This window comes from Ascaphus truei, chromosome 15 (assembly GCF_040206685.1).
Source record: "Ascaphus truei isolate aAscTru1 chromosome 15, aAscTru1.hap1, whole genome shotgun sequence".
Classification (NCBI taxonomy): domain Eukaryota; kingdom Metazoa; phylum Chordata; class Amphibia; order Anura; family Ascaphidae; genus Ascaphus; species Ascaphus truei.
Window position 1 is genome coordinate 16,119,398 of NC_134497.1, and position 20,771 is coordinate 16,140,168.

The following is a 20,771-nucleotide window of genomic DNA, read 5'->3' on the forward strand; positions in this document are numbered from 1 at the left end:
GGTGCGCTCACTGAAGGGGTGAGGGAAGTGGGGGTGGGCTCACTGAGCTGGTGAGAAAAGAGAGGGTGTGCTCACTGGGGGTGAGGAAAGTGGGGGTGCACTCACTGGGGGGGTGAGGGAAGTGGAGGTTCACTCACTGGAGGGTGAGGGAAGTGGGGTGCACTCACTGGGGGGTGAGGGAAGTGGTGTTGCACTCACTGGGGGGTGAGGGAAGTGGGGGTTCACTCACTGGAGGGTGAGGGAAGTGGGGTGCACTCACTGGGGGTTAGGGAAGTGGGGTGCGCTCACTGGGGGGTGTGGGAAGTGGGGGTATGCTCACTGGGGGGTGAGGGAAGTGGGGGTGCACTCACTGGAGGGTGAGGGAAGTGGGGGTATGCTCACTGGGGGGTGAGGGAAGTGGGGGGGTGCTCACTGAAGGGGTGAGGGAAGTGGGGGTGCACTCACTGAGCTGGTGAGAAAAGAGAGGGTGTGCTCACTGGGGGTGAGGAAAGTGGGGGTGCACTCACTGGGGGGGTGAGGGAAGTGGGGGTTCACTCACTGGAGGGTGAAGGAAGTGGGGGTATGCTCACTGGGGGGTGAGGGAAGTGGGGTGCACTCACTGAGGGGGTGAGGGAAGTGGGGGGGTGCTCACTGAAGGGGTGAGGGAAGTGGGGGTGGGCTAACTGAGATGGTGAGAAAAGAGAGGGTGTGCTCACTGGGGGTGAGAAAAGTGGGGGTGCACTCACTGGGGGGGTGAGGGAAGTGGGGGTTCACTCACTGGAGGGTGAGGGAAGTGGGGTGCACTCACTGGGGGGTGAGGGAAGTGGGATGCGCTCACTGGGGGGTGAGGGAAGTGGGGGTACGCTCACTGGGGGGTGAGGGAAGTGGGGTGCACTCACTGAGCGGTGAGAAAAGAGGGTGTGCTCACTGAGGGGTGAGGGAAGTGGGGGTGCATTCACTGAGGGGGTGAGGGAAGTGAGTGTGCACTCACTGAAGGTGTCAGGGAAGTGGAGGTGCGCTCACTGGGGGTGTGAGGGAAGTGGGAGTGCACTCACTGGGGGGATGAGGAAACTGGGTGTGCACTCACTGGGGGGGTGAGGGAAGAGGGGGTGAACTCACTGGGGGGTGAGGGAAGTGGGGGTGCACTCACTGGGGGAGTGAGGGAAGTGGGGGTGAACTCACTGGAGGGTGAGGGAAGTGGGGTGCACTCACTGAGGGGGTGAGGGAAGTGGGGGGGTGCTCACTGAAGGGGTGAGGGAAGTGGGGGTGGGCTCACTGGGGGGTGAGGGAAGTGGGGGTGCACTCACTGAGGGGGTGAGGGAAGTGGGGTGCACTCACTGAGGGGGTGAGGGAAGTGCGGTGCACTCACTGAGGAGGTGAGGGAAGTGGGGTGCACTTATTGAGGGGGTGAGGGAAGTGGGGTGCACTCACTGAAGGGGTGAGGGAAGTGGGGGTGCACTCACTGGGGGGATAAGGAAACTGGGTGTGCACTCACTGGGTGGGTGAGGGAAGAGGGGGTGAACTCACTGGGGGGTGAGGGAAGTGGAGGTGCACTCACTGGGGGAGTGAGGGAAGTGGGGGTGAACTCACTGGAGGGTGAGTGAAGTGGGGTGCACTCACTGAGGGGGTGAGGTAAGTGAGGTGCACTCACTGAGGGGGTGAGGGAAGTGGGGGGTGCTCACTGAAGGGGTGAGGGAAGTGGGGGTGGGCTCACTGGGGGGTGAGGGAAGTGGGGGTGCACTCACTGAGGGGGTGAGGGAAGTGGGGTGCACTCACTGAGGGGGTGAGGGAAGTGCGGTGCACTCACTGAGGAGGTGAGGGAAGTGGGGTGCACTCATTGAGGGGGTGAGGGAAGTGGGGTGCACTCACTGAAGGGGTGAGGGAAGTGGGGGTGCACTCAGAAAAGTGGGGGGGTGCTCACTTGGGGGTGAGGGAAGTGGAGGTGCGCTCACTGGGGGGGATGAGGAAACTGGCTGTGCACTCACTGGGTGGGTGAGGGAAGAGGGGGTGAACTCACTGGGGGGTGAGGGAAGTGGGGGTGCACTCACTGGGGGAGTGAGGGAAGTGGGGGTGAACTCACTGGAGGGTGAGGGAAGTGGGGTGCACTCACTGAGGGGGTGAGGTAAGTGAGGTGCACTCACGGAGGGGGTGAGGGAAGTGGGGGGGTGCTCACTGAAGGGGTGAGGGAAGTGGGGGTGGGCTCACTGGGGGGTGAGGGAAGTGGGGTGCACTCACTGGGGGGGTGAGGGAAGTGGGGTGCACTCACTGGGGGAGTGAGGGAAGTGGGGGTGAACTCACTGGAGGGTGAGGGAAGTGGGGTGCACTCACTGAGGGGGTGAGGTAAGTGAGGTGCACTCACTGAGGGGGTGAGGGAAGTGGGGTGCACTCACAGAGGGGGTGAGGGAAGTGGGGTGCACTCACTGAGGGGGTGAGGGAAGTGGGGTGCACTCACTGAGGGGGTGAGGGAAGTGGGGTGCACTCACTGAGGGGGTGAGGGAAGTGGGGTGCACTCACTGGGGGGGTGAGGGAAGTGGGGTGCACTCACTGAGGGGGTGAGGGAAGTGGGGGAGTGAGGGAAGTGGGGGTGAACTCACTGGAGGGTGAGGGAAGTGGGGTGCACTCACTGAGGGGGTGAGGGAAGTGGGGGGGTGCTCACTGAAGGGGTGAGGGAAGTGGGGGTGGGCTCACTGGGGGGTGAGGGAAGTGGGGGTGCACTCACTGAGGGGGTGAGGGAAGTGGGGTGCACTCACTGAGGGGTGAGGGAAGTGGGGTGCACTCACTGAAGGGGTGAGGGAAGTGGGTGTGCACTCAGAAAAGTGGGGGGGTGCTCACTTGGGGGTGAGGGAAGTGGAGGTGCGCTCACTTGGGGGGATGAGGAAACTGGCTGTGCACTCACTGGGTGGGTGAGGGAAGAGGGGGTGAACTCACTGGGGGGTGAGGGAAGTGGGGGTGAACTCACTGGGGGAGTGAGGGCAGTGGGGGTGAACTCACTGGAGGGTGAGGGAAGTGGGGTGCACTCACTGAGGGGGTGAGGTAAGTGAGGTGCACTCACTGAGGGGGTGAGGGAAGTGGGGGGTGCCCACTGAAGGGGTGAGGGAAGTGGGGGTGGGCTCACTGGGGGGTGAGGGAAGTGGGGTGCACTCACTGAGGGGGTGAGGGAAGTGGGGTGCACTCACTGAGGGGGTGAGGGAAGTGGGGTGCACTCACTGAGGGGCTGAGGGAAGTGGGGTGCACTCACTGAGGGGGTGAGGGAAGTGCACTTGCATTAAACGTGTATTACTGCTGTGAAGCGCTATGTACAGTAATGGCGCTATATAAATAAAGACACATACATACATTAAAGAAACTTGTGTCCTGCTAGAGGAAATGCACAATGCTAATTTATAACTGATCAGATTACTCAGAAACAGATGTACAACTACACACCCTGACTCAGCAACACACAACCACACACCCTGACTAGGCAACACACAACCACACACTCCCTGATTCAGCAACACACAACCACACACCCTGACTCAGCAACACACAACCACACACATTGACTCAGCAATACAGAACCACACACATCCTTATTTAGAGACACAGAGATCTGAACAAAATTTATGCCGTTTGCAGCAGTGCACAGAGCCGTGTTTCATAGGAATCAGTGTGTATCAGTGTGTGTCAGTGTGTGTCAGTGTGTGTCAGTGTGTATCAGTGTGTGTCAGTGTGTATCAGTATGTGTGTGTGTGTTAGTGTGTATCAGTGTGTGTCAGTGTGTATCAGTATGTGTGTGTGTGTGTGTGTGTGTGTGTGTGTGTGTGTGTGTGTGTGTGTGTGTGTGTGTGTGTGTGTGTGTGTGTGTGTGTGTGTGTGTGTCAGTGTGTATCAGTGCGTGAGAGGGTGGATCAGTATGTATCAGTGTGTTACTGTGTATCAGTATGTGTGCGTGTATCACTATGTATCAGTATGTGTTAGTGTGTATCAGTATGTGTTAGTGTGTGTGTGTGTGTGTGTGTGTGTGTGTGTGTGTGTGTGTGTGTGTGTGTGTGTGTGTGTGTGTGTGTGTGTGTGTGTGTGTGTGTGTGTGTGTGTGTGTGTGTGTGTGTGTGTGTGTGTGTGCGTGTGAGGGTGGATCAGTATGTTACTGTGTACTGTATCAGTATGTGTGCATGTGTATCACTATGTATCAGTATGTGTTAGTGTGTATCAGTGCGTGTGAGGGTGGATTAGTATGTATCAATGTGTTACTGTGTATCAGTAGGTGTGCATGTGTATCACTATGTATCAGTGTGTATCAGTATGTGTGCGTTTGTATCACTATGTATCAGTATGTGTGCGTGTGTATCACTATGTATCAGTATGTGTTAGCGTGTACCAGTGTATCAGTATGTGTGTGTATCACTATGTATCAGTATGTGTGCGTGTGTATCACTATGTATCAGTATGTGTTAGCGTGTACCAGTGTATCAGTATGTGTGTGTATCACTATGTATCAGTATGTGTTAGTGTGTATCAGTATGTATCTGTATATATCAGTATGTGTGCATGTAGGTCAGTATGTATCAGTATATGTCAGTATATATCAGTGTGTGTCAGTGTGTATCAGTATGTCTTACTATATATTAGTAGGTGTGCGTGTGTATTACTATGTATCACAGAATGTATCAGTGTGTGTTAGTATGTGTCATGCTGTATCAGTGTGTTAGTATGTGTCATGCTGTATCAGTGTGTGTTAGTATGTGTCATGCTGTATCAGTATGTCAGTGTGTCACGCTGCAGCAGTGTGTGTCAGTGTGCATCCGTGTCTATCAGTGCGCCACGCTCTATCAGTGTGTGTCAGTGTGTCAAACTGTATCAGTGTATGTCAGTGTGTATCAGTAAGTGTCAGTTTGTGAAACTATATCAGTGTGTATCGGTGCGTGTCAGTGTGTGAAGCTGTATCAGTGTGTGTTAGTATGTGTCATGGTGTATCAGTGTGTGTTAATATGTTTCATGCTGTATCAGTATGTCAGTGTGTCACACTGTATCAGTGTGCATCCGTGTGAATCTGTGTGTCAGACTGTATCAGTGAGTTTTAGTATGTGCCACACTCTATCAGTGTGTATCAGTAAGTGTCAGTGTGTCAAACTGTATCAGTGTGTTAGTATCAGTAAGTGCCAGTGTGTCATGCTGTATCAGTGTATCCGTGTTTATCAGTGTGTCACGCTGTATCAGTGTCAGTGTGTGTTAGTGGCACACTGTATCCATGTGTATCAGTGTGTCACACTGTTTCAGTGTGTGTTAGTATGTGTGATGCTGTACTAATGTGTCAGTGTGTCACACTGTATCAGTGTGTGTCAGTGTGTCACACTGTATCAGTGTGTGTCCATGTCTATCCATGTGTCACGCTGTATCAGTGTTTGTTAGTATGTGTCACGCTGTATCAGTGTGTATCAGTATGTGTCAGTGTGTCTGTATTAACATGTATCAGTATCTCCCCCCCAACAGCTCCTTATAACACCCCGATAAATGAGCCCTGTACATCCTATAACTCCTCCACATAACTCCTCCGATAAATGCTCCCTGTATAGCCTATAACTCCTCCCATAACTGCTCCCTATACCTCCTACAACTCCTCCCATAACTACTCCCTATAACTCCTCCTATACCTCCTATAGCTGCTCACCAAAACTCCTTCCTATACCCCTGTAACCCCCTAAGGGATTATCATGGGTTTGTAGGGGTTAATGGTGTAGCCAACCTAGAAAGGGATACGTCCTATTGCGCAGGATTGAGGGTGAGTCAGTAGATGCTAAGCACCGCCCTGTGTTGCCTTGAGACAATGATGTCACAGGGAGTATATATTGTAAGAACAAAGTTCTAGAGGTTAGGTTCCTGGAGGATAAGAGGAGAGGAGCCTCAGTGTATATAGTTAAAAAGTATGTTCCTGAGTATATAGGATAGACCAGTACCCATTATTATTTTCTAGCTAGGGACAATGCCCCTTCAGATAGGGTCCTGGGATATGGCCAAGGTGAATCCAGCAGTTCATAGAAGAGGGGGCACCACAGGGGTCTCCAAGAGGATGGCCCCCTTGTGCCATAGAAGCAGCTCTACCGACAGATCCACACATGCCTCCAATCCGAGTCTGTCTAGAAGTGGCAGTTCAGACACAGGTATGGGGCGTAGATCCCCTAACTATATTGAGTCGGCCAGGGCCCAAGAAGGGGCCCATAGTAACAGAGCGTAATGGATGTTATGAAGAACAGGTCCATTTAGTAGAAGTCAGCCAAGTGTCCACACCTCCCCAGTGTGTTAAGAGTGGGCGCCCTGAGGAAGCAACATTTTAAGAATATAGACAGGTGAGTGCAACGGATGCTATCCGTGCTAACATGTACTCTGTATCTATGAGAAGAGTAACAGGGTGTAACAAACTTAACTTGACATCAATTAAAGACAGGGGCATACATAGATAGTGATGTTTGTACTACAAAAGTTTCTGGCGCCATCATTTCCCTATTGCTACCTCATTGCCCAGCCGCATGAATCCAGCACCGAGTAAGAGACACTGATGTTACCTCCCTACTATCTGGCAAGGAAGGGTTACATTTGGCGCCTAAAATGGAGCTGGGCAAGCAAAAGAAAGAAAAAAAAAGGAGGAAAAAATGTTTTTGTGTTTAGCTAGTTTTGGAACTATTAAAGTGAAGAGTCTGTTTTTGTTGTGAGCGTTACCAAGTTAGTGTGTTCCCCACCATGGGAACGGGGCTGCTGATAAAGACCGTGACCCCTGTTTGTGAAAAGTTTTCTCAATACCCGAAAAACTATCATTGCCTGAATCCCAAAAAACAGGTTGAAATTCAAAATGGCGGCGGTCAAATACCTCACTGCATAAGCAAAATGGCGTCCATTGAAAAGCAACGTTATGTGCACGAAACATATATATCAATGACTGTGAGTTAACTGTGGCGCACCCACAAGTGGAACTGTGTTAGACTATAGTGGGCTCCAAACTCCCACTGAAGAAGGTCTACATGGGCCAGGGAGGGAATGCGGTTTCGCCAGTGACATCGTGTTGCATACTACGAATACATGAGGTTATTTGGTAGTGATGGACACTGCATGCTGTACAGATGCCAGCGAGAGCGATGAAGTGCAATGATTTTCCAGCTCAGAAAATTACAATTGTAAATTCCTGAAGAAGGGAACTGGAGTGCTGGCTGTGGGCTGAGTAGCCAGCTATTAAAGTCTCTCAGAAGATGAGAAATATGTCGTTCTTTGTGGCAGAACGTTTGGGGCGTGAGGACTATAGGTCGAGATGTAGTGCGCCAGGGCTGGGAGCGCAAGAAGTAGCAGAATTATATTGAGCCCAAACCCCCTTCCCCCCCCCCCCCCCACTACTAGAAAGTTTGACTTGCGTCAGAGGGGATGAGTTTCCCGCCAAAAAAGCAAGAGTGCATGGATACAACGATGTGTGGCGCCCGCTGCTGAAAGTAACACCACGCTCCCCTCAGACTCTCCACCAACAGTCTGGAGGAACATGAAACCATGGGCCACACCCCTGCTCCTGCGGATTTGGTAGGGGAGGGGCTTATTGTTGCTAAAAGAAGGAAGCAATTCAGGCCACGGTGACCATAACACTCACTCTATTGAAAGTGTGTACGGAATTGCGTTGTTTTGGCGCTGCTACGATGTCTTCTGCTGCCAGTGTCCCAAAACTCAAACATTTTTACATGCCCGGCACGGTATTTGTCATTACCATGGGAGAAGACTTTGTTGAAAGCCGCATGCTTTGGGTGTAGACATCCCAGCGGGGCTCTATCCAGCACTGCCAGCTGCCTTGAATGCGGTTTGCCCTATATGCGACCCCACGTTTACCGAACCATGAAGTCATTGATAAACTCTGCCCCAGGAAGCAGAGATACGAGCGAGACAGATGGCTCTATTACCAGGCGCCCCTTGGAGCCAGAAGCACCTCCTCCATACACCAGTCCTCCGAGTTCGGCGGAAGGAGAAAGGGTTTGGGAGAGTAGTCTCCCCTTCCTTTTCATTGGGGACATGCTTGGTGGCTGCCGTGCAACCAGATTGTAAGAGCTGCCCGGAAACGCCGGATCCTGTTGAGGAACCTGTCCCCTCTGCTGTCCTGGTTCCACGGTTATGAACTCAGATGGTAATTGCAGTTCAAAGTCTCTTTATGGGTAGCCACATAAGCTGCGATCCGGTAGCCAAAATAGGCATGCCAGTAAAACCTTTCAGGCTCATATAACAGCGTACCATGAACTGTCAGCTGCTCAGTAAATGAACCGGCAGAGCGACACTATGCGGCGGACAGAAACGGGAACGGATTTCAGTAGCGCGCTGTAATGGAGCCCAGGAGGTTACCTGAAGCGCTCGACGATGACGTAATCCTACGCGTTTCGTAGCGTTAAGCTACTTCCTCAGGGAAGAAGACTGACCTGGCCCATTACTGGTAGGCTTAGTAAAGCCGGTACACGTACACTACCATGTTTCTGATCCTGTATGGGACAGATGTTACTACTTTAGTAATCTAACCCCCTGTCACGACCTGGGAGTCACGCCGCCCTCGGCGTGCTCCTCACTTACCCGCGGCTCCACCGGGCTCTCCCGCGCCTCGTAGCGATCCTCCCTCCAGGACGCCGGTCGCCATCTTGCCTAGACGCGCGCACGCCAGCACTTCCCTTCTAGTGTCGGGTCTGGGTGTGTGTCCGGTCACGCGCCCGCAGGAACGGCCACACGGGGGCGCGCCCACATAGAGGAGCGTCAGCCTCTTAAAGGCATATCGCTCATTTGTAATGCTGCAATCAAATGCATCCGTTCGTCTACTCCCTCCCCCAGGAGTTCCTCTGGACCTATCCCTGACTCAGTCTGGCCCATTCACACACCTCCACCTTGCTACTCGGCCATTGGACCCTCTTGCCTATATATACCCTGCAGCTTCATTAACTCGTCGGCTGAGCATAGAACCAGTTGTTCTCATCACTCTCTGCCTCCCTAGTCCTGTCTTGTTTTGCAGTCTTCCTCGTGTACCGAACCGGCTTCCGCTACGTCTACCCGCACCTCTGGCATCCCAAACTCGGCATACGGCAACACGACTCTCCGCACCTCTGGCATCCCGATCCCGGCAAACGGTAAACGATTACGTCCCTCTCTCTAACCCCGGACTTGGCAAACAGCACCCTCTACCATCCGTACCTCTCCTGCCCCGATCCGGACTCCCAGACCACTCTACTCTCAAAATGTGCCCTCGTGCCTGTGGGTGGCGTTATATCCTATCCCACCTCAGCACCGCGGTCCCGTCTCGTTTGTGGTGAGCACGTCCTGACATTATGCTCAGCCCAACAAACATGGACCCCGCTGAGGTGGAGCGCACTTTAAATGCCCATACAAATCTCTTCACCAGGCTAGAGACTTATCTGGAACAAGCTGATAGGCGAATGGATACCTTACAGCAAAGCGTTCATTCTCTTACCGTTCAAGTCCGAGCTCTCAGTCGGCAACCTTCACCCGTGGCTTCCACAGCCTCCGCAACCGCCTTTCCAGCACCTCCGTTTGCTTTGGAACCTCGTATTCCGGCTCCCAAACACTATGCTGGGGATCCTCAAGGATGTAGGGGCTTCCTTAACCAATGCCTCATCCAATTTCGACTCTCGCCCTCTCGTTTTGTCTCTTCTGTCTCCAGGGTCGGCTATATCATGGCTCTTCTCATCGACGAGGCGCTGGCATGGGCTTCTCCCATCTGGGAACAACAAGGTCCCCTTACACAGGACATCGATCTCTTCATCGAGGAGTTCCGAAGAGTTTTTGACACCCCTGCACGGCAATTAACGGCAGCATCTTCTCTTCATCACATAATCCAGGGAGATCGACCCGTCGCCCGGTACACGGTGGAGTTCCGCACACTTGCTGCTGAGACAGGATGGAATAATGAAGCACTATCCTCAGCGTTTTGGCAAGGTCTGTCTGAATCCCTAAAGGATGAGCTCACAGCGCGGGAACGTCCCATTGACCTAGAGGATTTGATCAGTCTGTGTGTTCGAGTGGACCAGCGTCTGCAGGAGCGGAGAAATGAACGTTCTCGTTACCGTCAACGGGTCAAAGGCATCTTGCTCCATCGTTCATGGCTCCTACACCCCCTTCCGGGGACGCCCCGGAACCAATGCAGTTGGGAGGTAACAAGCTGTCTGCTGCCGAGAAACAACGTCGGCGCAATGCTGGTCTCTGCATGTACTGTGGCAATTCCGGTCACATATTACCCCAGTGTCCCCACAAGCCGGGAAACGCCAACTCCCAATGAAATCCCGGAGAGTTTCATTGGGAATACTGACACTTTCTCCCATCGTCAAAGACGTCCTTCCCACCAGGATAATGTTGCCAATAACACTGTCTGGAGAGGGGTTTCACACTCAAGCACGGGCGTTCATTGATTCCGGTTCCGCAGGCAATTTCATCGATGAGACTTTTGCTAGACGGAACAATATTCCATTTATCAGTAAGAAGACGCCAGTAGATCTGGAGGCCATTGACGGTCGACCTTTACAGCCGGCATTCATCACGCTCCAGACGGTGCCTCTCCTACTGCAGTACATCGACGTTCATACGGAGATCATTACCCTCGATGTTATCCACACTCCCTCTGTTGAGCTGATTTTGGGTCTTCCTTGGCTTCAACTTCATAATCCTCGCATCGACTGGACGGATCGGGAACCCATCCAGTGGGGTGCTCCTTGTGCCAAGACATGTACCAGGATTTTCCAGAAGATTGGTGGGTTGTCTACCCTGCCAGAGAAGGTCGACTCCCTACCTTCTGTGTACTGGGAATTCCGTGATGTGTTCGACAAAGCACGTTCCGAGGTTCTACCTCCGCACCGTCCTTTCGACTGCCCTATTGACCTACTACCGGGGCACCTCTTCCCAGAGGATGATCCTTTCCTCTCTCTCTCCCAGAGACTAAAGCCATGAACACTTACATTGCAGAGAATTTAAAGAGGGGTTTCATCTGAAAGTCTTCCTCTCCAGTCGGAGCAGGCTTCTTTTTTGTCAAAAAGAAGGACGGTTCTCTTCGTCCATGCATAGACTACCGGGGTTTGAATAACTACACACGCAAGAACCGCTACCCACTGCCCTTGATACCGGAACATTTCGACCATCTTCAGGGAGCAACTATCTTTTCTAAATTGGATTTAAGAGGTGCCTACAATTTAGTAAGGATACGTGAGGGGGACGAATGGAAGACTGCTTTTAACACCCATGACGGCCACTATGAATACCTGGTCATGCCGTTCGGTCTTTGCAACGCACCAGCATTTTTCCAGGATTTCGTCAATGAGATTTTTCGGGACATTCTTAATACATTTCTTATCGTCTACCTAGATGACATCCTAATCTTTTCTAAATCCCCTCAAGAACACATCAAACCCGTTCAACAAGTGCTGTTATGCCTCCGGGAGAACCATCTCTTTGCGAAATTGGAGAAATGTCAGTACCATCTCAAGTCTGTGGCATTTTTGGGATACGTTATCTCTGACTCCGGATTCAATATGGATCCAGAAAAACTTAAGGCTATTTTGGACTGGCCCCGTCCGACCACTCTCAAAGCCGTGCAACGCTTTCTAGGTTTTGCAAACTATTATCGACGCTTCATTCGCAATTTTTCTTCTACGGTATCTCCCATAACTGCTCTCACGAAGAAGGGTGCAGATCCTTCATCATGGTCTGAGACCGCCATACGGGCATTTAATCTTCTGAAAAAGGCTTTTGTGTCTGCCCCTATCCTCACCCACCCAGAACCTAAACTTCCATTTACCTTGGAGGTAGATGCCTCTGACATCGGGGCTGGGGCTGTCTTATCCCAAAGGATCTCTCCCTTAGCCAGACTATACCCATGTGCCTTCTTCTCGAAGAAATTCTCGTCCGCAGAACGGAATTACGATGTCGGGAACCGGGAGCTTTTGGCTATCAAGTTGGCATTAGAAGAGTGGAGACACTTCTTAGAGGGTACGGAGACACCTATAGCCATACTCACAGACCATAAGAACCTTCTCTACCTAGAAGGAGCACGTCGTTTGAACTCTCGACAAGCCCGCTGGGCACTATTTTTTTCACGATTCAATTTTCCCATCTCCTTTATTCCTGGCTCCAAGAATCTAAAGGCGGACGCTCTGTCTCGACAGTTCCTGGCAGAGGACAAGTCTGAAGAACAGCTAGAGATGATTATTCCCTCTAGATGTATTCTGTCCGCCAACTCCTTTGATATTATGGACAAAATTCGATCCGAGCAATCACAAGCTCCGATGGGGCTCAAGGTCCCGGAGGAAAGACTCTACACGGCACCCCAACACCGCAAAAGGGTTCTCGAGTGGTGCCATTCCTCTAAATCGGCAGGACATCCAGGGATACGGAAAACCAACGACCTTGTTCAACGTACCTTCTGGTGGCCAGAGAGGGCTAAGGATGTGGAGGCGTTTGTAAAAGCGTGTGGCACATGCACTCGCAACAAAGTACCCCGGGTCAGACCAGCAGGCCTTCTCCTTCCTTTACCCATTCCAGACCGGCCCTGGAACCATATTTCTATGGACTTCATCGTAGAGCTCCCAAACTCCAAAGGGATGAATACGATTCTTGTGGTAATTGATCGTTTTTCCAAACAGACGCACCTTGTTCCCTTGAGGGGTCTTCCGAATTCCTCCAGGCTTGCGGATGTTTTCGTTCAGGAAATTTTTCGTCTTCACGGAGTGCCTGCAACCATCGTCTCTGATCGGGTGTCCCAATATGTGTCAAGATTTTGGCGAGCTTTCTCCCAAAAATTGGGTATTTCACTACAATTCTCCTCGGGATACCACGCACAGACCAATGGGCAGATGGAGAGGGCCAACCAAAACCTGGAACAATACCTCCGATGTTTTATAACCAATACACAGGATGACTGGGTGGATCTGCTTCCTTGGGCCGAGTTTGCTCTTAACTCCCTTCGCAATGACTCCACTCAGGAATCTCCCTTCTTCATAAATTGTGGCTTTCATCCTTCCCGTTTACCTTTCTCCTCTCTATCCTCAGGAATACCAGCGGTTGACAAGCGTATCTCCCGGCTGAAAGACTTATGGACTAGGATCCAGGAGAACTTAAAGGTGGCCACAGGGAGACAGAAACTTCAGGCAGATCGCCTTCGACGCCAGGTTCCGGAGTACGCCCCAGGAGACAGGGTTTGGCTTTCTTCCAGGAATATCCGACTAAAGGTTCCTACCATGAAGCTAGCACCCAAGTTCCTTGGTCCCTTTCCCGTGGTCAGGAGGATTAATCCTGTGGCTTATCGCCTGCGCTTTCCACCCTCGATGAAGATACCTTCAGTCTTCCATGTATCTTTGCTTAAACCAGCATTTCAGAGTCCTCGCTTTTCTAAGACGACTTCTCCTCCACTTCCTCTTCTGATCCAAGGTCAACAGGAGTACGAGGTTCAGTATATCCTGGATTCTAGGATTTCCAGAGGAGGAGTACAATACCTGGTCCACTGGAGGGGGTTCGGACCAGAAGAACGTTCATGGATTCCCCACCGGGATCTTCACGCACCTCGACTCGTCCAGGCTTTCCATCGTAAGAATCCCTCCAAGCCATGTCATGGACGCCCGGAGGTCGCCCCTGAAGGGGGGGGTACTGTCACGATCTGGGAGTCATGCCGCCCTTGGCGTGCTCCTCACTTACCCGCGGCTCCACTGGGCTCTCCCGCGCCTCGTAGCGATCCTCCCTCCAGGACGCCGGTCGCCATCTTGCCTAGACGCGCGCACGCCAGCACTTCCCTTCTAGTGTCGGGTCTGGGCGTGTGTCCGGTCACGGCGTGTGTCCGGTCACGCGCCCGCAGGAACGGCCACACGGGGGCGCGCCCACATAGAGGAGCGTCAGCCTCTTAAAGGCATATCGCCCATTTGTAATGCTGCAATCAAATGCATCCGTTCATCTACTCCCTCCCCCAGGAGTTCCTCTGGACCTATCCCTGACTCAGTCTGGCCCATTCACACACCTCCACCTTGCTACTCGGCCATTGGACCCTCTTGCCTATATATACCCTGCAGCTTCATTAACTCATCGGCTGAGCATAGAACCAGTTGTTCTCATCACTCTCTACCTCCCTAGTCCTGTCTTGTCCTGTCTTGTTTTGCAGTCTTCCTCGTGTACCGAACCGACTTCCGCTACGTCTACCCGCACCTCTGGCATCCCAAACTCGGCATACGGCAACACGACTCTCCGCACCTCTGGCATCCCGATCCCGGCAAACGGTAAACGATTACGTCCCTCTCTCTAACCCCGGACTTGGCAAACAGCACCCTTTACCATCCGTTCCTCTCCTGCCCCAATCCGGACTCCCAGACCACTCTACTCTCAAAATGTGCCCTCGTGCCTGTGGGTGGCGTTATATCCTATCCCACCTCAGCACCGCGGTCCCGTCTCGTTTGTGGTGAGCACGTCCTGACACCCCCACAGTAAACCCTTATGTTCCTAACCCCCTTAGAGAGTCAATGTATCAATGTACAGCCGTTAGCTCTGTGGTTGCGTGTTGAATGTCCTGTAGTGCCATCATATTACATGTTACTCCACTGCAGGTGGTAATATTTGTGTAAGAGTTATGCAACAAATATATTGTGTTGAAAATGCTGCACTGTTCTATGCTTTCACCATGTTTGGTAATGACTATTGCCAATGTTATATGTGATATATGTACTCCTTTTATAGCCTTTGGTAAGAGATAAGTGTATGAGTAAATGCTCACAAGTGGTAGCTGCCAGGGGTGAATGGATAACACCCAGAATCCTAAGCTCTGCCTATGTATGTATATATCTTTATTTATAAAGCTTCATCCAGGTACATAGCGCTTTACAATACATGTGATATAATAATATAACACATAGTGGGAATAAGCGCTTCAGACAATACAAGAGGGAAAGGAGTCCCTGCCCCGAAGAGCTTACAATCTAAGTGGTAATTTGGGGAGAGCTTGCAGAGACAGTAGGAGGGTGTTCTGGTAAATGCGTCTGCAGGGGACCAGAGTCGGTGCATCTGAGATGTATAGTATCAGCCAGCGGAGCTGCCCATATGCTTCATTACACAGGTGTGTTTTTAGAAAGGTCCTATAGGTGGAGAGAGGGTGCCAGTTGGATATTGAGGGGGAGGGCGTTTCAGAGGTGAGGTGGCAGGGCGTTTCAGAGGTGAGGTGGCAGGGAGAAGTAGTGCATTGCCTTGACGAACAATGATAGGAATTGACAGACAAAAGTGTTAGTAGTGTTAGGCCGCGTTCCATACAGTGCGCGACCGCGCATGCGAACAAAAGGCCGCTCCTCAATGAGGCAGGCCATAGAGCGCGCGTTTTTTCGCAAGACATTTTTTGTTTAGGTGCGCGATAGCCAGGTCACATGTGCAGTTCAACCAATGAGGGTGAAAAGCTCACGTGACGTCACGGCCTCGCCTCGGCATGACGCACGTTATAGGAATCCTACAGACCACAGATCGCTTCTCGTACAGGCGCGCGCGAGCACCAACTATTTTCTTCTCCTTAGGCAGAAGACTACTCTAGCGCTACTCATCATATACGCTGCGTGAACACTGCAAGGTCGAGGCAAAATAGCAAGCGAATATGGATAGTCGGCCCATAGTTGGTCTTACATTAGATGTATCCTGTAAGGACAGTGGGTAACAGTATGGTGCTGATTAGTCTTATAGTAGAGCTATAAGTAAGAACAAGTTTGTTCTAAGTTTTGGCGTATGCCCAGTCTATGTATGACGCAGATACAGTGATAATAGTATGTTCCCATAGTATGTACAATGCTAATTAATATGTACTGAATACTATGTTCGGAGGTCCAAAGTAAATGCTACCACCAGTAAATATGTGTTGTGAGTAATGTATAAGTGAAGAGACGGGAAGCAGGCACACGGACTTATGCAAAGAATTTAATGTGCCACAAAGAAATCCAACGTTTCGGCAGTATAAAGCTGCCTTTATCAAGGAGAGGGTGAGAAATGTATAATCCTGCCCTAGGCTGTATGTATTGGGATGTATTCCAATGTTTACTGTATATTGATGTAGAGACTGTCGCTCAATATAAGTGTTTAGACTCATAGGAATACTGTAAACATAAAGGTAGATGGGAACTTATCATGAATCCATATCCTCATGTATGTAATAAAGATTTAAGGGGGGGGGGGGCTAAAATAAAGGACCAAGCGGTCAGTCAGCCAGACAGCTGCAGATGGGATCCTACCACACACCCCCTTAATAAACACACTTCCCCATATAGGGTCCAAGGTAAGAATATAAGGGCTATTGCCCATTACCTGACCACGGGGGTACTTTGAAGTCCTGAGATCATCTGTAGGATAGTTCCACTTGCGTGCAATCCTGGTAAGGTATATAACAAAATCGGTGAGAGCAAAGGAGCACTGCTGGTAAGAGAATCCACAAGAAAAAATCTTGTAGAAAAAATAAAGGGCACAACTCCACGACTAAAACTGAGGGTAGTTTATTCCATGAATACACAGGGACAGAGACACAGCCCACGCACCAACGCGTTTCGTCCCGTGGGACTTTATCAAGGTGTAACATGTATACAAACCTCCTAACATTTATAAGCCCCATTTCGCGCCAAAAAGTCCACGAAGACACACTGCGCATGCGCGCCAGTGACGCGTCTCTACACTGTGACGTCAACTCATAAACCACCAATCCACTGAATCCCTGAGGTGACATCACTCGTGTGCGCCCGCTTCCAGCCTGGAACGCATGGCACTGCTACTCCCACCGGGCTAGAGGCGGAGGGAAATTAAAAGTATTTTTTCTTCAACAACTTTATTAGTACTCTAAAAGACAGACAAACTAACATACCTATCAAAAAATCAATAAAATACACAAAACGGACTTAAACTAAGAATCCGACAATATAAAAACACAAAAGATTGAAAAAAACCTTAATTGATAAATCAAAAAATACATAATAGTGCAAGAAGATGTTAAAAAATGTTGAAACAATCACAAAACCCAAAACTGACTGTAGTAATTCAGATACTCAAATAACATAATGTTCATTATATGAAATCATTATATACACATATGTGATACAAATGAATTCATAAAGAAAAACACAGACTAGGTATACGTGATTGTCATGGACATAGTACATTACATGGAGAAAATATATAAGTATTAACTATCATATATATTATTACACCAATATTGAACTCCATATATGGATGAAACAGATAAACACCATTGTATGAAATCTATCAATTACCAATATCATAAACAATTTAATAGAATTCCCATGAGCATAGAACATTACTATAATGTAGAACCCTTACCCACTATAAAAAGTGGGAAAGGTCCCAATCAATATTCATGCCGTGAGGCACTCTGGTTCTTAAAGTAAAGATCCAGAATGCCTCACGTTGATCCAATTTCTTGATCCTATCACCCCCTCTGGGCGATGGTAAAATAGACTCAATACCTTGAAAACTGAAGTTTTTTAATCCTCCTTGGGGACAGTTGGTGAAATGTTTGGGGACTGGATAAAAAAGTGTTCCTAGAATTGGGTTTACGATAAATATCAGATTGAATAGGAGAATGAATATCAATATCTAGATATAAATCTAAATAGTTAATGTGATGGTGATTATACGTATAAGTGAAATTTAAGTTATAAACATTGTTATTCAAAGTGTTAATTAAAGATATAAGTGAAGTGGAATCACCCTCCCAAATAAAAATAAGATCATCTATCTATAAAACGTTTGTAAAAGAAAATGTGCTCCCTAAACATGTTCTCATCTCCAAACACGTGGACAGACTCCCACCACCCCATGAAGAGGTTGGCGTAGGAAGGAGCAAAGCTTTTTTACGTGCCAACAGTTGTCACCCAAGGGCCCTTATTAAAGGAATCCCTAAAGGTCAACTTATTCGTCTTCGACGAAACTGCTCAAATGATGAAGATTACCCTATTCTGAAAAAATACATAACTTCAGGTCCGAATGTAGTGTATAGGAAAGCTAAAACGGTAGCGAACTCTTTGTCCCCAAGTCTGTTCTCATTACAAAATAAACAGATTAATGTATTTCCTAATGGTTCCTTCCCTTGCAGTAACTGCAAGATTTGCGGTTATATGAAAAAATCCAACAGTTTTGTATCCAGTCAAACTGGAAGGTCTCATACTATCAGATCATTTATTAATTGCAAATCGACATATATTGTCTACCTCATCACTTGTGGATGTGGTAGCCAATATGTTGGAAGAACCATTAGGAATTTTAAAGTGCGCATTATTGAGCATGTGCGACTGATCTCAAAAGGGAATTTGGATCATCCAGTCCCCAAACATTTCACCAACTGTCCCCAAGGAGGATTAAAAAAACTTCAGTTTTCAAGGTATTGAGTCTATTTTACCATTGCCCAGAGGGGGTGATAGGATCAAGAAATTGGATCAACGTGAGGCATTCTGGATCTTTACTTTAAGAACCAGAGTGCCTCACGGTATGAATATTGATTGGGACCTTTCCCACTTTTTATAGTGGGTAAGGGTTCTACATTATAGTAATGTTCTATGCTCATGGGAATTCTATTAAATTGTTTATGATATTGGTAATTGATATATTTCATACAATGGTGTTTATCTGTTTCATCCATATATGGAGTTCAATATTGGTGTAATAATATATATGATAGTTAATACTTATATATTTTCTCCATATAATGTACTATCTCCATGACAATCACTTATACCTAGTCTGTGTTTTTCTTTATGTGGTTTAAGCTTACTTATTACTTAATTAATTTGTATCACATATGTGTATATAATGATTTCATATAATGAACATTATGTTATTTGAGTGTAGCCATGCATAATAATGGATTGCATACATCTTCCCTGCTGGCAGTAAATCCTGGTAGGTAACAGGCCTGCCAGCAGTAAGTAGAAGGTGGTCCCGTGGGGTCCGGTGGCGGAGCACTGCTGTGAGAATTGGGATTATTTCCCACACACACGGCCTGCCAGCAGTAGTTATGGAGGTTTTCCCTCACACCCTGGTGAGGTGCCCTATGTATGGATGGGAGTGGCTGCATGCTCTGGGTCCCTGGTTGATGACATCGGAGATGCGCCTTCCCCCTGAGATATATAAGGCACAACACTGTACAAGTTGTTGTTGTTGCTGCTGTGTTTTGGCTCCTGCCAAAGGAAGTGCAGGATAGCTTGGTGCCCACTAGTGCAGTAACTAGTGGCACAGACTTTCTAATCAGCCTGTCAAGGCCACACTGTGTCCAGGGACCTGGCACAGGGGTGATCTCCCTACAGGGAGAGGGAATCCCACTCCAATTGGGAGGGCGTACCTGGCAAAGGGACAGCACGGAGGAATGTGCGGCAGAGGCTGGCAGCTGCCAGCGGCAGTCTATCATGTCGATAACATCAATAAAGATGCCCTGTTTAAAGATACCCCCACTGTGTGAGTGTGAGATTACTCAACAGTGGCAGACACCACCGAGAAGGAGTTCCTCACCAGGACCATCTCCCTGCGGAAGCACAGATCCGGATGAGGTGGAGGCGCTGCACATGAAGTAAGTTGGACTCGCACCCACTTCCTCAGCTGCCTGTCTGGATGGCATCCCCTAGTACCATCATCGGGAGACTCAGGAGCCCTGTTGCCTACAGGTGCACCACCAGACACGATCATGTAATGGGGATCGGTTAGACCACACGGGCCAATGTGAGATTGGGTGGGTCAGATAGGAGGGAATACCCGTTACATGAGTATCTGAATTACTACAGTCAGTTTTGGGTTTTGTGATTGTTTCAACATTTTTTAACATCTTCTTGCACTATTATGTATTTTTTGATTTATCAATTAAGGTTTTTTTTCAATCTTTTGTGTTTTTATATTGTCGGATTCTTAGTTTAAGTTCGTTTTGTGTATTTTATTGATTTTTTGATAGGTATGTTAGTTTGTCTGTCTTTTAGAGTACTAATAAAGTTGTTGAAGAAAAAATACTTTTAATTTCCCTCCGCCTCCATCCCGGTGGGAGTAGCAGTGCCATGCGTTCCAGGCTGGAAGCGGGCGCACACGAGTGACGTCACCTCAGGGATTCAGTGGATTGGTGGTTTATGAGTTGGCGTCACAGTGTTGCGACGCGTCACTGGCGCGCATGCGCAGTGTGTCTTCACGGACTTTTTGGCGCGAAATGGGGCTTATAAATGTTAGAAGGTTTATATACATGTTACACCTTGATAAAGTCCCACGGGACGAAACGCGTTGGTGCGTGGGCTGTGTCTCTGTCCCTGTGTATTCATGGAATAAACTACCCTCAGTTTTAGTCGTGGAGTTGTGCCCTTTATTTTTTTTTTCCAATGTTTACTGGCATGTTCTCCAAATGTTTGGGACAACATTGGGTTATGTTAGGGGAGAGTGTAACCCCCTATGGGATTACAATGGCCTTGTAGGAGTTAATGGTGCAGACCCAAATAGAAAGGGATACTTCCTATTGCACAGGATTGAGGGTGCTATGCTCCGCCCTGAGTTGCCTGGAGACGAGGACGTCACAGGGAGTATATAGGAAGAGAAGATTCTAAAGGTTAGGTTCCTGGAGGATAAGAGGAGAGGAGCCTCAGTGTATATAGTTCTGAAGTATGTGTGTAGGATAGACCAGTCCCCATTTATTATGCTCTAGATAAGGACACTGCCCCTTCAGATAGTGTCCCAAGTTATGGCCAAGGTGAATCCAGCGGTTAATAGAAGAGGAGGCAGTCACGCCACAGAGGTCCCTAAGAGGAGGGCCCAAGGGTGCCATA